The following is a 13,108-nucleotide window of genomic DNA, read 5'->3' on the forward strand; positions in this document are numbered from 1 at the left end:
AATTTTTAGAACGCAGAGAGAAGGCAGAGCGGTCGTCATCCTGTGTAAAAGGGGCCTTACTCACTCATGTATTCACTCACTCACTTATTCACTCACTCATCCTCTCACTGACTCACTCACTTATTCACTCACCCTCTCACCGACTCACTCTTTCACCTCACTCGTTCACTCAACTTCTCACTGACTCACTCACTCTTTTCCACACTTACTCACCCTTTCACCTTTTTATTCACTTTTTTACCCACACAGAGCTCACTCGCTGACTCAATTGGACTATCATTTAAAACTGTGGTCATATTGCTGATATTGCTATCATATAAAAACTGTGGTCATATTAACATCAATCACTGGATTGTCTGGTCCAGACTAATTTATTGGCTGGAATTGCCATTACATCAATCACTGGATTGTCTGGTCCAGACTATCATTTACATAATATTGTGAATATTGTCATATTGCTGGAATATCATTTACATACTGTGGTCATATTGCTGGAATATTGCCATTACATCAATCACTGGATTGTCTGGTTCAGACTATCATTTACAGACTATGGTCATATTGCTGGAATATTGCCAAGTCAAACATTCAACAAACAAATCATACATGAATAGCGCTTTAGGTTTTGGAAATCAATTTTATGCGTTGAGTCCACACTAACCCAGTTTATTGTGTTGTGAAAGCTATTAAATTAGACATATTATGTTGTGAAAGCTATTAAATTAGACATATTATGTTTGAACTGCCTGAGCTGCTTCCATTGATTGTCATGAAACGTGCATTTCTGGGCTTAAACTATTCCGCAGGAAAATTATTTCAACTCCATGGTAGATGGATTATCCATTTATGGCTTCCGTCTCCGTGGCGACTGTTTGAATCTCGCATCAGTTGAGGTTTTATGGGAACACATCTACAAGGCATCTTTGGTATTTATGAGAATTAAATTTGTATTGTGTTTGGATTTGATCAGCATCGCATGCAGCACAAAATATGTCGAAATGATTACAATAGCGAAGTCTTACATTGCATGTGTGAAGAAATTTCCAGCAAAGACTTTGTATTGATCTTTCCAAAGTAAACAGCCTATGTCAAGTGAAGAAACTTGCTCCCGTTGAAGTATCTGAATTTCTTTGACTTTTGTTTCCAGATTAACACATTCTGGAAAAAGGATGTAGCTATGGAGGCTTGTAAATTGTTTAAGCTTGCCAAAATGATGAACGATCAGCTTACATAAAAATTGTAAGCCATTATGTTTCATGTGTGTAAAATCATTGATAAAAACATGTCGAGAGATTAAGGCTATAACATTTGAAGTAAATTATTTTTCGGACAGCTCCCATGTGATGGCAGCCATTTTTAATTCTTGTTTTTGTCTTTGACAGAGATTATTTCAAGATACCGGTTTTTGAAATATGTTTTCCCTTTGAGGATATTGGGTCAGAAACGGTCCTAAGCACCCCAAGCTTGCTAATCAGTGGAGATTCTCGGCCAGATTAGGTAATGTGAGCCTCTTGCTGGTCCCCCTGTGAGGATATAAGTTTGTTATAAAATTGAAAGCATTGAGGCATCAATATCACCCTGTTAGAAATTCCATGCAGCATTTAAGAAAAACTTCAAAATATAAATTATCAACTTTGTATTTGAGTCTGTTAATTATCAAACAATAACTTCCTGTTATGCCTCCATCTTTGTTGCTTTAGACTCCATACACCAAGCTGAGCTCCACCAGTCAGTTCAAGTTCCGTCTGAGCACGACATCAGTACTAGTGACATCACTGCCACCAATGTTGCAGCAGTTACAATAATCTTGATTCGTAATGAATTTTGAAAGGTATTATGACTGAATTACTATTTCCGAGATTACGCTTTTGTTTGTTCAGTCAGATTGGCTTGAGACTGCAGATCAGCAGAACTGCTCCTAACTTCCCCCTCACATTTTTAATGTATGGATACATGACAATTGAAATAAAATCAAAATTCTTGGTTGTTGTTTAACCCCACACTCAGCAATATTCCAGCTATATGGAGGCTGTCTGTAAATAATCGAAGTCTGGACCAGACAACCCAGTGATCAACAGGATGAGCATTGATCTACGCAATTGGGATGCAATAATATGTGTCAACCAAGTCAGCGAACCTGTCCACCTGATCCCGTAAATTGCCTCTTACAAGAAGCATTGTTTGCTGAAATCTAAGTTCAAGCTGGCAAACAAAGGAAATTAATAGGTTGGGGAGGTGCGGTCATGATTTGTTTGTAAACTGTGATAAAGCTCACAGCTTGTAGCCGGCCTTGAGGTGAGTGAGTATAGTTTTATGCCGCTTTTAGCAATATTCCAGCAATATCACGGCAGGGGACACCATGTTGGGAATCGAACCTGGGTCTTCAGCATGACAAGCAAATGCTTTAACCAGTAGGGTAGCACCCACCTTGTCTTGAACTGTTACCAATGTTAGTGTAAGTATAGAGAGTACCACTGTCACTGTAAGGAGCTTGAAATCACTTGTGTATATGAGACTCCATTTGTACTCAAGCTGACAAACAAAGACTACAGTTCAGCCAGGATTGGGAAGAGTTACTAAGTCATCATTTGTCTGTAACATAACGGTCAGTGGCGTTGACTCCGTGTATGGTTGTGGCTGCCTTGTGAGCTGTTACCAGTGAAAGTATAGAGAACAATTCTATCACTGTGGGGGCCGTGGGGTAGTCTAGTTCTTAAAGCGTTGACTCGTCACGCCGAAGACCCGGGTTCGAATCCCCACATGGGTACAATGTGTGAAGCCCATTTCTGGTGTTCCCCGCAGTGATGTTGCTGGAATATTGCTAAAAGCGGCGTAAAACCAAACTCACTCAATCACAAGGCTTGGGACGGGGGGAACTATCGAAATGTTGTCTGAGGACATGTTTTACGTGGTATTTTGTGAAGGATACCCACAAGTCAGTCAGTCAGTCAGTCAGTCAGTCTATCACTGTGAGGAGCTTGATGTCTGTTGTGTACGTGAGACTCCATTTGTACTCTGGCATCACGGTGACCTTGTGGGACTCTCCATCTGTCTTCAGTGACAGAATGAGACCACAGGAAGTGGTTGATACTCCGAGAGGGACCATCATCAAAGCTACATCAATATGTCAGTTTGGGAGATGGAATCAGAGGAAATTATTTTAGAAATGAATTAAGCTAGCAGAAAGCTTTGGTGCTCATATATCGCAGATTGTTCTGGCGTTGAACTTAGATAAAGGGTCTTCCTGCTTGTACTCCATAATGATAATAGCCAGGTGGATTATTGACAAAGTACTGTGGAATATGATTTGATAGCTGTCGGGTAACATAGTGGTAACATCGGCCCAACATGCCAAAGACCCAGGTCTGACTCCTAACATTGATACAATGTCTGTGGCCCATTTTCTGGTGATCCCGGCTGGAATATTGCCGCATGCAGCCGAAAACTGTACTGCTCTGTCTAAAATTGGTTGGGTATTTTTAAGTTTGATGTTGCGTTTTACCTGCACAAAGCATAAGTCTGGGCTAGTACAAGCAGCTGCACATACACATACACACATGCATGCACGTCGTCATATGAGCGAAATATTTTCAAGTACGACGTTAAACCCAATTTCACCTCGCCTCACGAGATATCATTCACTCATACTGCCATCCAGACAGACAAACAGGCGTTCTACCACCACACAGTTGAAGCTCCAATCAGAAGCATCAGTCGTTTTGCCAAAAGGTATTCAATGTCTGACGGAAACAGGGTTAATAAGACAAGACTTGCTTACACATAACGGCCAGTCAGCAGCCATCAACACTCTGGCACAACCAGTTATTGTCAATAATTACATATGTTCAGTGTAGTCTGATGAAGCGGCCATTGTGATTGTGATCAATCCGTATCCCGCTCGCAAGGCGGACCTTGTTGACAGTACCATTGATCCAGACGCTGTATGTACGACACGATCCATGGGTAATGTTACATTCAGTTATTACAATAATAATTATAGCTTTGTCCACGTTCCGCTGCTTAATGTGTTGCTCTCAAATAAATCATTTTCCGACTTTTAAAAACCCAAACATTTCAAATGGAACGATTCCCATGGGTGCCCAAAACAAACCTTGATGGTTATCGAGCATAAAACTCAGTGTATAATTCAAGATGAATTTTTTTGTTATGACTATATGAATATTAAATAAATAAAGAGTTTAAAGAGGATTCCTAGAATCACTGATGAATGCTTTAAGAATTAAAGAACTAGTATTTCTCATGTTTCATGTTCATGTGTTTAGGATGGATAAACACAGTGAGTTAATGTAATTAAAACATTATTCCTTGAATCACTAATGATTGCTTTAAGAATTTAAGAACATGTAGGTGTCATGTTTCATTTTGATGAAACATCAGTAAGGGCAGGGATCAGTGGGGTAGCCTAGTGGTTAAAGTGTTTGCTCGTCACGCCGAAGACCCGAGTTTGATTCCCAACATAGGTATAATGTATGAAACCCATTTCTGGTGTCTCACGCTGTGATATTGCTGGAATATTGCTATAAGTGGCGTAAAACCTTATTCACTCACTCAGTAAGGGCCCACACAGTGAGTTAATTCTCCAAGTCCATAGTTCATTTAAGTAACTTACTGTAATCACTGTTTTAAGCACACTGCTTCAATAAGCACTCCCTGTCTTATTTCCACCTCAGTCTGTCTTCATAAGCACCCCATAAAAGACAAAAACATTTCATGACATTCCAGTGGTGGTGGGTTAGCCTTGTGGTTTAAGCACTTGCTTGTCATGCCAAAGACCTGGGCTCGATTCCCATCATGGGTACAATGTGTGAAGCCCATTCCTCAGCCAGGTGTCCCCTGCGGTGATATTGCTAGAATATTGCTAAAAGCAGAGTAAAACCAAACTCACTCACTCACTCATGGTGGGGTAGTGGGGTAGCCCAGTGGTTAAAGTGTTCCCTCGTCACGCTGAAGACCAATGTTCGATTTTCTACATGGGTACAATATGTGAAGCCCATTTCTGGTGTCCCCCGCCATGATATTGTTGGAATATTGCTAAAAGTGGCGTAAAACCATACTCACTCACTCATGACATTTTTTGTTTTTATTCCTACACAGTAAACTCAGAGAGACCACTAAGTTTAGTTAGCTGTAACTGCAGTTTGTCATATGCATTTTGACTGAAATATTCAGCAGAGTGCCAGAACCAAGAAACAGTTTGTTATATCCATCCGTTCATTATAAGCAGGTTCATTGTAACATACTGTACCGTGCTTTATCTTCCAAAACTGTGTTCCACAGGAGATATCGTTTGTGTGAGATCAAACGGTATCTCCTAGGAGATATCGTTTTAACAGTAGATTTTGTACAATGCCCTGACAATGCTATGACATCATGAACTTGATGATGTCACAATGCTATGACATCGCTGCACTGCAAGTATAATGGCAGTACCATGTTCAGAGGTGTACATTTTTCATTGAAAACTAAAGAAGAGTGATTTTGGATGATAAATAGAAACTCACCCTCTTGTCTTCTGATATCAAATATATCAACACTCGTTGACAAAAGTAAAAAGATTCTCGGCAAGCCTCGGATATTTGTAACTTTATCAACTCGTGGTGATATGTTTGATATCAAAAGATATCTCTTTATACCTACCTTACAGAAAACAGCACGAAGGGTGTACCTTTTATTGACAAGGTTTAGTTTCATGGTGTTTTCATGGAGTTGGATGACCTCTCAGAAACAAATTAAATTTGTGTATGTTTTTTTAAAGTGTTGCTGTCATCTGTTTCCATGGCACCAAGTTTGATTTTGACTCATAGTGTTTTGTTCATAGTGGTGTGTTTGTCTGAATACTAATATACTAATAGGTATTCTTTAACAAGACTGTACACACACAAAGACCAGGTTGTCAACTGCTGCCTTTCACTATTAGGGCTTTTTAAAATTTGTATTTTTCCTTTGACTTTGATGTTGGAGTGTACCTGACATAGAAGTACAAAGTTACAAACTTACGAACCCCAATTCCATTTTATTGTTTTGATAACTCAATAACTACTCTTGTATATGGAGTGGACGGACAGATTAGACAGAAATTCTCTCATCGAGTTGACTGACTGACTGAGTTTTGGTTTTACGCTGCTTTTAGCAATATTCCAGCAACATCACGGCTGGGGACACCAGAAATGGGCTTCACACATTGTACCCATGTGGGGATTCGAACCCGGTTCTTCGGCGTGACGAGCCAACGCTTTAACCACTAGGCTACCCCACCGCCCCTCATCGAGTTGAATTTAAGTAACTTTCAGATGATTTGATCTTTCAAAGTTTGTGTGGGCTAGGGGGAATTTGTCATCTTCTGTTTTGTAAGGAACCAGGATGCTTATTTACGAGAATGTGTTTTTTGTGGAGAAAACAAGTTTCGTCTGTTGAATTACTAGACAAAGGTTCACAGGCAGGGATTTACATGGAGTCATGCATTTGAGGGTCCTTGGGACTCATACTATTAATTTTCAGGGGGCCTGGACAACAAAATGGGGGTCCCAGACACTTAAATATCATTATTATTAATACTGTTATTGTATTGTGTATCATGATCATCACATTGTTACAGTAATTAAATTGCAAATAATACCATAACCCAGCTAGTAGCAAACTCAGTGATAACTAATTGTCACTTGATTAGAATTTTTATGAAATTTAGACCGGCTTAACGAGACATGGAACCTGTTTCCGTCGTGTGGGTTGCAGGCCACATCAAATCAATCATACATTATTGTGTATACATACTTGTTTGAAAGTGCAGATACTCTTTATTGAACAGTTCCGCCCACTTGAGCTGTGTAGCGATTATGGTGTAGCTGAGTTCAAAGCAATTATGTCGCCACGCACTGATACAATTAATTTTATAGTTTATTTGCTTGTTTATTTCTTGTTGATTTAACATGCAATGAACACTATTACCCTTGCAGCAGTCTGTAATTATTATTATGGGCCAAGCATCCTTGTGATCAGGACCATGACGATACATGTTAGAAATAGCCTTCCGCGACCCATGATTGTTGTGAGAAGCAACTAATGGGATCAGGGGGTCCTGTGAAGATCCAGGTTTGAATTGGTCTTCAGCAACCCATGATTGTCGTAAGAGGCAAAAGATGAGATCAGGGGGTCCCGTAAAGATCCAGGTTAGAAATTTGTCTTCAGAAACCCATGATTGTCGTAAGAGGCGAGGGATAGGATCAGGTCGTCACGTGAAGATCCTGGATAGAATTGGTCTTCAGCAAACCATGCTTGTCGTAAGAGGCAACTAATGAGATCAGGGGGTCCCGTGAAGATCCAGGTAAGCCAAATCAAGGTCTGGGTTAGAATTGGTCTTCAGCAACCCATGCTTGTCATAAAAGTGACGGATAGGATCAGGTGGTCAGGTTCGCTGACTTGGTAGACACGTCATCGTATCCCATCTGTGTAGATCAATGCTCATGCTGTTGATCAACGGATTGTCTGGTCCAGACTTGATTATTTACAGACTTCCGCCATAGCTGTAATATTACTGATCGTGGCATTACACAACAAACAAATCCTAGTGATTGATATAGTGAGCACCACCTGGCATCGTCGGGTACAATCCTGTAATAAATGAAGTCACCAAGCCAGGCCACCTGATCCATGAGAACCCCTCTGGCTACATGCGTAGATAGCCAGGAACTTATCCTAACCCACACCTCCCATAGGTATTGCTTTTTCCGTAAGCTCAGGACAGACCATGCTCCATCATTTAATCAGAAAGTGTTTTTTGCTTTTTATGTGACCTTTCAAAGATAGATCAATTAGACTAGAAAAGAAATTCAGACTTAAAAATTTAAACTCAAAATGAGTTTTTTTCGTAGATTGCAGCTCTGGGCCCCATTTCACAAAGCTATCGTAGTGCCACGACTGTTGTACCTCCTATACTGTACCACAGACTTACGACAGTCATAGCGCTACGATAACTTTCTGAAACGGAGCCCTGGCTGGTCAAATCTGTAAACTCAAATTGTGAACAGCTGTGACTGGTATATTGGCTTTGTCTAAACTAGCGGATGAGTAAGACGAGTTACGTGAAGGTCACACAACTAATCCAGACCCCATGTGTCTCATAGTGTTTAGGTCTTTAAGATGTCTCTCACACCGTGCTGGACCCAGTAGTGGTGTGTAAGTGCTTGGCTTAATTGGGGTGTGAAGAGGCCCCATGTGGGAGGGACATTCAGTACAGTCACAGGATCAAATCCCAATGCGGCCCCCAAGTCTATTATCACCAACACCTAGATGGAACTGCAATGGTGGCTTGTCTCACAGGGAGGTCTGTTGCACCTCGAAGAGACAATCGTATTTACTGAGGATTGAGATGAAGACCTGGGCCCTTTAACAGAGCAAATGCTATTGTTGTAATATCCATAGTTTACCATAGCGACTGACTGACTGAGTTTTGGTTTTACGCCACTTTTAGCAATATTCCAGCAACATCACGGCGGGGGACACCAGAAATGGGCTTCACACATTGTACCCATGTTGGGATTCAAACCCGGGTCTTCGGCGTGACGAGCCAATGCTTTAACCACTAGGCTACTCCCACGCCTCGTTTATCATAGCGACAGACATAAGCCTATGATGGCTTTGATAAATGAGACCCTGAAATTTTAGGAACAGCTTTCTCAGGACATAGAATTTTATTTGGACCTTTAATATCAGTGTGTTCTTACTGGATCTAGTTTTCATTTAATCGGTTTTGGAACACAACTGACTTCGTTATGTCTTTTTATTTATGATGACTTGCTCCACATGATGCTGTGATGAAGTGTACATTTAGTTGGGATGATCTGATGCAGGTGCTGCGATTTTGGCATAAATGCTCATTTCGAGAATTTAAAAAACTTTAACTAAATTATGAAGTCCTACTTAGGATCTGTACTCAGTGTTAATCAAAGTGAGAAAGAATATACTTAACAATTGCATTTTTTAAGACATATCAGGAAAACAATATGCTTTGGACTGAGGACAACAGTCTTTTCCATTTATTTTTAGAACAAATTAATAACTCTCCCAGACAACGCAGTTCCCTTTCTCTCCCCCCTTCCCTCTTTGCCAACCCAACGGAATACCCAATGTTGGATCCCTTAGCTGAAAATAATCATGAACATTTTGATCAGAACATTAATGTAATTAATTTTATGTTATAATGAGATGCGCAATCAGTTAAAGATGCATCATGGGATATGTGATAAGGAGCACCGGAGCAATTAACTTCTGTCTGCGTCTGATGTGTATGACGTCTGACTGTCTTGAACAGTGTCCATAGTGTATGCTTAAAGACTTTATATAGAAAATCATGTACCACATTGAAAGTAGTTAACCTTAGGTTAAGTGCCTTACTCCCATTGCTACTCCATTGGTCATATTTATACTCTGATTAAGAATATTTATAGGCTGATCTTATTTCTTATTAACTTTTTCGATGTCATGGTGGTAATCCCTTGATGACTGCTTACAGTGATATGGCCTTGAACTGAATATCATTAAGCAGATATGTGTGTCATCCATTGTCAAAAGACGACTTGGTGGTCTGTCGGAAACAGTGTCAGAGCAGAGTTTGGTGGTTCATCCACGGCCACACCATATTAAAAAACATTAAAAGATTTTTTTTTAATTTTAATTTTGTATTTCCTGACTCCCTGTTACAGTCTCGACAGTCCAGCCAGGGTACTGCAAAGTCTGGTACAAGCTGGTATATATGTGTTTAAGGTAATGGAATACAGGAATGTTTAAGCAGAAGGTCGCGTGTTCGATCCCCGACTGCATCATACCAATGGACTCGGCATTTATGGGTACAACAAGGACTGGTTGGCTCAGTATAATGTGTCTGAGGGGTATTCATGCTTAACTGCGGCATGGTATCTCAGTGAGCTAGCACTATAAAACCAGCTTAAGTCAGGGCTAGTACAAGCAGCTGCACATACACACGTCTTCACATGAGTGAAATATTCTCAAGTACGACGCGACGTTAAACCCAATTTCACCTCACCTCACCTCACCTCACCTCACCTCACCTCACCTCACCTCACACCTCACACCTCACTCGCCACACACTCAAAGAATTTCTCATGAACTTGCAATAATTTTGGGGGGTTTTACATCTTTAACAAAAAAAATAAAATTAAAAGATGGTGCTTCTTATAAATTATTTACAGACCACTGTCATACAGCTGGAATATTGCGGAGGTGGCTTAAAACTAAATGCACACTCACTCACTCACTCACTCAGCTATTGGCATCAGTCTGCTCTAGTATCAGATGACACATTTGAACATACCTGCGTGTCGCTTTACAATTGAAATACTTAAACAAAATGTTTAACCTCATCACCACTGATAGCCATGCTGACCTCAAAGACTTTTACCCCGAAGGAGTGAGTGAGTGAATTTAGTTTTACGCTGCACTCAGCAATATTCCAGCTATATGGCGGCGGTCTTTAAATAATCGAGTCTGGACCAGACAATCCAGTGATCAACATGATGAGCATCGATCTACGCAATTGGGAACCGATGACATGTGTCAACCAAGCCAGCGAGCCTGACAACCCGATCCCGTTAGTCAGCCTCTTAAGATAAGCATGGGTTGCCCCGAAGGAGCCAAGTATACCTCCTGACATGATATTTTCAATAAGTTAGCTTAGATTTCCAACAGCTAACCAAACTTTAAAGACCCAAAAGTATTTCATTAAGAAAAATGTCAAATTTTCCCCTTCATTTCTGCTTTGTGTGTCGAGAAAACTTCATTATTACACAAAACACCAATCCTTACTGCACACTGTGGAAAAAAATATTCATATGAGTTTTATTCAAAGACATGATGATATGCTGGAATACTGATGGCCGTCTGTAAAACAACACACAAATCATGTTGACCGGATTTGTCAGATTCACAGTGATGTCAGATGATGAGACTACTATATCCTTGGGAGGTCAAGATCTCAGTAGATATTGTGCTGTTTGAAATGGTGTCGTGCCTGGAAGGCTAAAATTTACTTTTCAGATGTCCCGGGAAGGCTAAAATGTATATTTCAGAATTCCCGGGAGAGCTAATTTCCAAGGGAGTAGGGGAGTACCGCCAAAGCTAAAGATACGGTGCCGGGAAGCATAATCCATGTCGGGGAGTAGATAGATTTCTTTTCAAAACATTGTTATGTAGAGTGTTTAGCTTCTTCGCTTGTTTACAACTTTATTTAAGTGGCATTTGTATTTCAGATGTATTTAATTAGAAATAATTGCAAATATGTATTTCGAAAAAATCAAAGTTGGAATAAGAGGTTGTAAGTTGCATGGTGCAAAGGTCACCTATTTGTAAACTATGTTTATGAATTTTTAAGATCCAATTCAAACCTAATTTCTTGTTATCATTGTCCAAAAATTGTAATTTATGAACTATAGTTTAATCAATTAAACTTTTCCTCAAAATGTACAGAAATAATAACGTAAAATACAAGACGGTGTTCGCTGGTAGCCAACTGATATTTTTGCATATTTCTCCATTTGCTGGCATAACTAGCACCTTTATTTCAGCTGAATTTTAGTCCATAACGTAAAATACATGAAAACAGAGACATAAAACATTTCATTTTTTAGTGAAATTTAGGAAAATGCGTGACAGCATACCTTCTTAAAAGTTGTCTAAATAGATCGTGCACTGTCATTAGACACTTGTTTCGCTTCCACAGCTCAGCATGTCATCTCATAAACGTAGCCGATAAACTAACTCCTGTTGGCAGCATTCCTATTTTGACAAGTTTTCTCTTACCTGGGGCATTTCTCACAAATATGGACTGCAAAGTGTGACACTAAAGTTAATTACTATGTTGCCACTTCGATTTTAAACTAAATCAATCATATATTATAACGTTTTGATCAAGCATTTACTGGAAAATGTATTGTATATGGAAACGACATGAATAACTTTATTTATATTTTTATATGTGCCAAAATTAAAGAGTGTCCATGTTAATCCTGTTTCCTTTGTAATTTGTCAGAGCCTCCAAGCGAGGCGCCGTGTTCATTCAGCTATAACATTGCATTGCAAGTACCGAAGGCTACGCTCATTGAACCGAGAAGCGTCACGATTTTAGCCTTCTTGGCCATGAACCTTTGAAATAACCAGTGTACATAACATGTCCTGCAGAGGCTCTGATGCTATTGTCTGTACCACAAATTATGTTTTATCAGAGACTAAGCGTTAGTCTGCTGTTTCTGGACCAGGTCACAGACTGATGGCTGATCGTTTAGGACTAAAACATAGGGACATAGTGATCAGCATGCATGTCTGTCCATTCACTGTCTGTTTTCTGTTACTTGAACAGAACTTCTAAACTGTCGAATATTTCTCGTTGAAACTGGTGGTTGTACTGTCAGTTTTGTGAAATGGTAACTTTTGAGGTTTTGGATTACAGTCAAATCCCGATGAGTCGAATGCCGGTGTCTCGAATATTATGCATAACTCGTAGTCAATGAGAAGTTGATTGGTGTAGCAAACTGATCCAATTAACAAACCAGCGCAGCTCACACCTTTCCGCCTCTGATGGGTGAGTTCAAAAGGCAGATTAGTGATTTTACGGAAATCACTGTCTGTGCTAATCAGACTGGAACTGATAAGGTGCCCCTAGTAGTGATAGGGAAATCATTAGATAAACACATGCTTAGGCGGAGGAATTAGGACTGGATCATCTTTTTTTCTACCCTCATAGACACACCTATGTCTCGAATACATCGATAAGTCGAATTTATTACTTGGTCCCCAGAGATTCGACTCATCGGGATTTGCCTGTATTATATTTCCTTAAGGTCGGCTGTGAGTTGTGTTTGCTTCTAGAGCAGAACAGTCCTCTCTTTGACCATTGACCGTAATATACTTGTATGAAACTGCAGACCAACCTTCTAGTGAACTAGTACCTTTTTAAGATTGGGGATTTGAAATAATACTGAATAGCCTTTTCTGTTCTTCACTGAACTGAAGGAATCCAATGGCAAAGCACCATAAGTGGGGTATAGATAACCAAACTTACAGATTGCACCAGACTGGG

General features: G+C 40.0%; 1 protein-coding gene across 1 annotated transcript in view; it reads left to right on the top strand.

Moving 5' to 3' along the window:
- The window catches only part of LOC124255131 (polypeptide N-acetylgalactosaminyltransferase 5-like), a 392,350-nt gene that overhangs the window by 44,273 nt on the left and 334,969 nt on the right, over positions 1–13,108 (top strand). The window lies entirely within an intron of this gene.

This window comes from Haliotis rubra, unplaced genomic scaffold (genome assembly GCF_003918875.1).
Source record: "Haliotis rubra isolate DU_JTF1 unplaced genomic scaffold, ASM391887v1 Scf594, whole genome shotgun sequence".
Lineage (NCBI taxonomy): Eukaryota > Metazoa > Mollusca > Gastropoda > Lepetellida > Haliotidae > Haliotis > Haliotis rubra.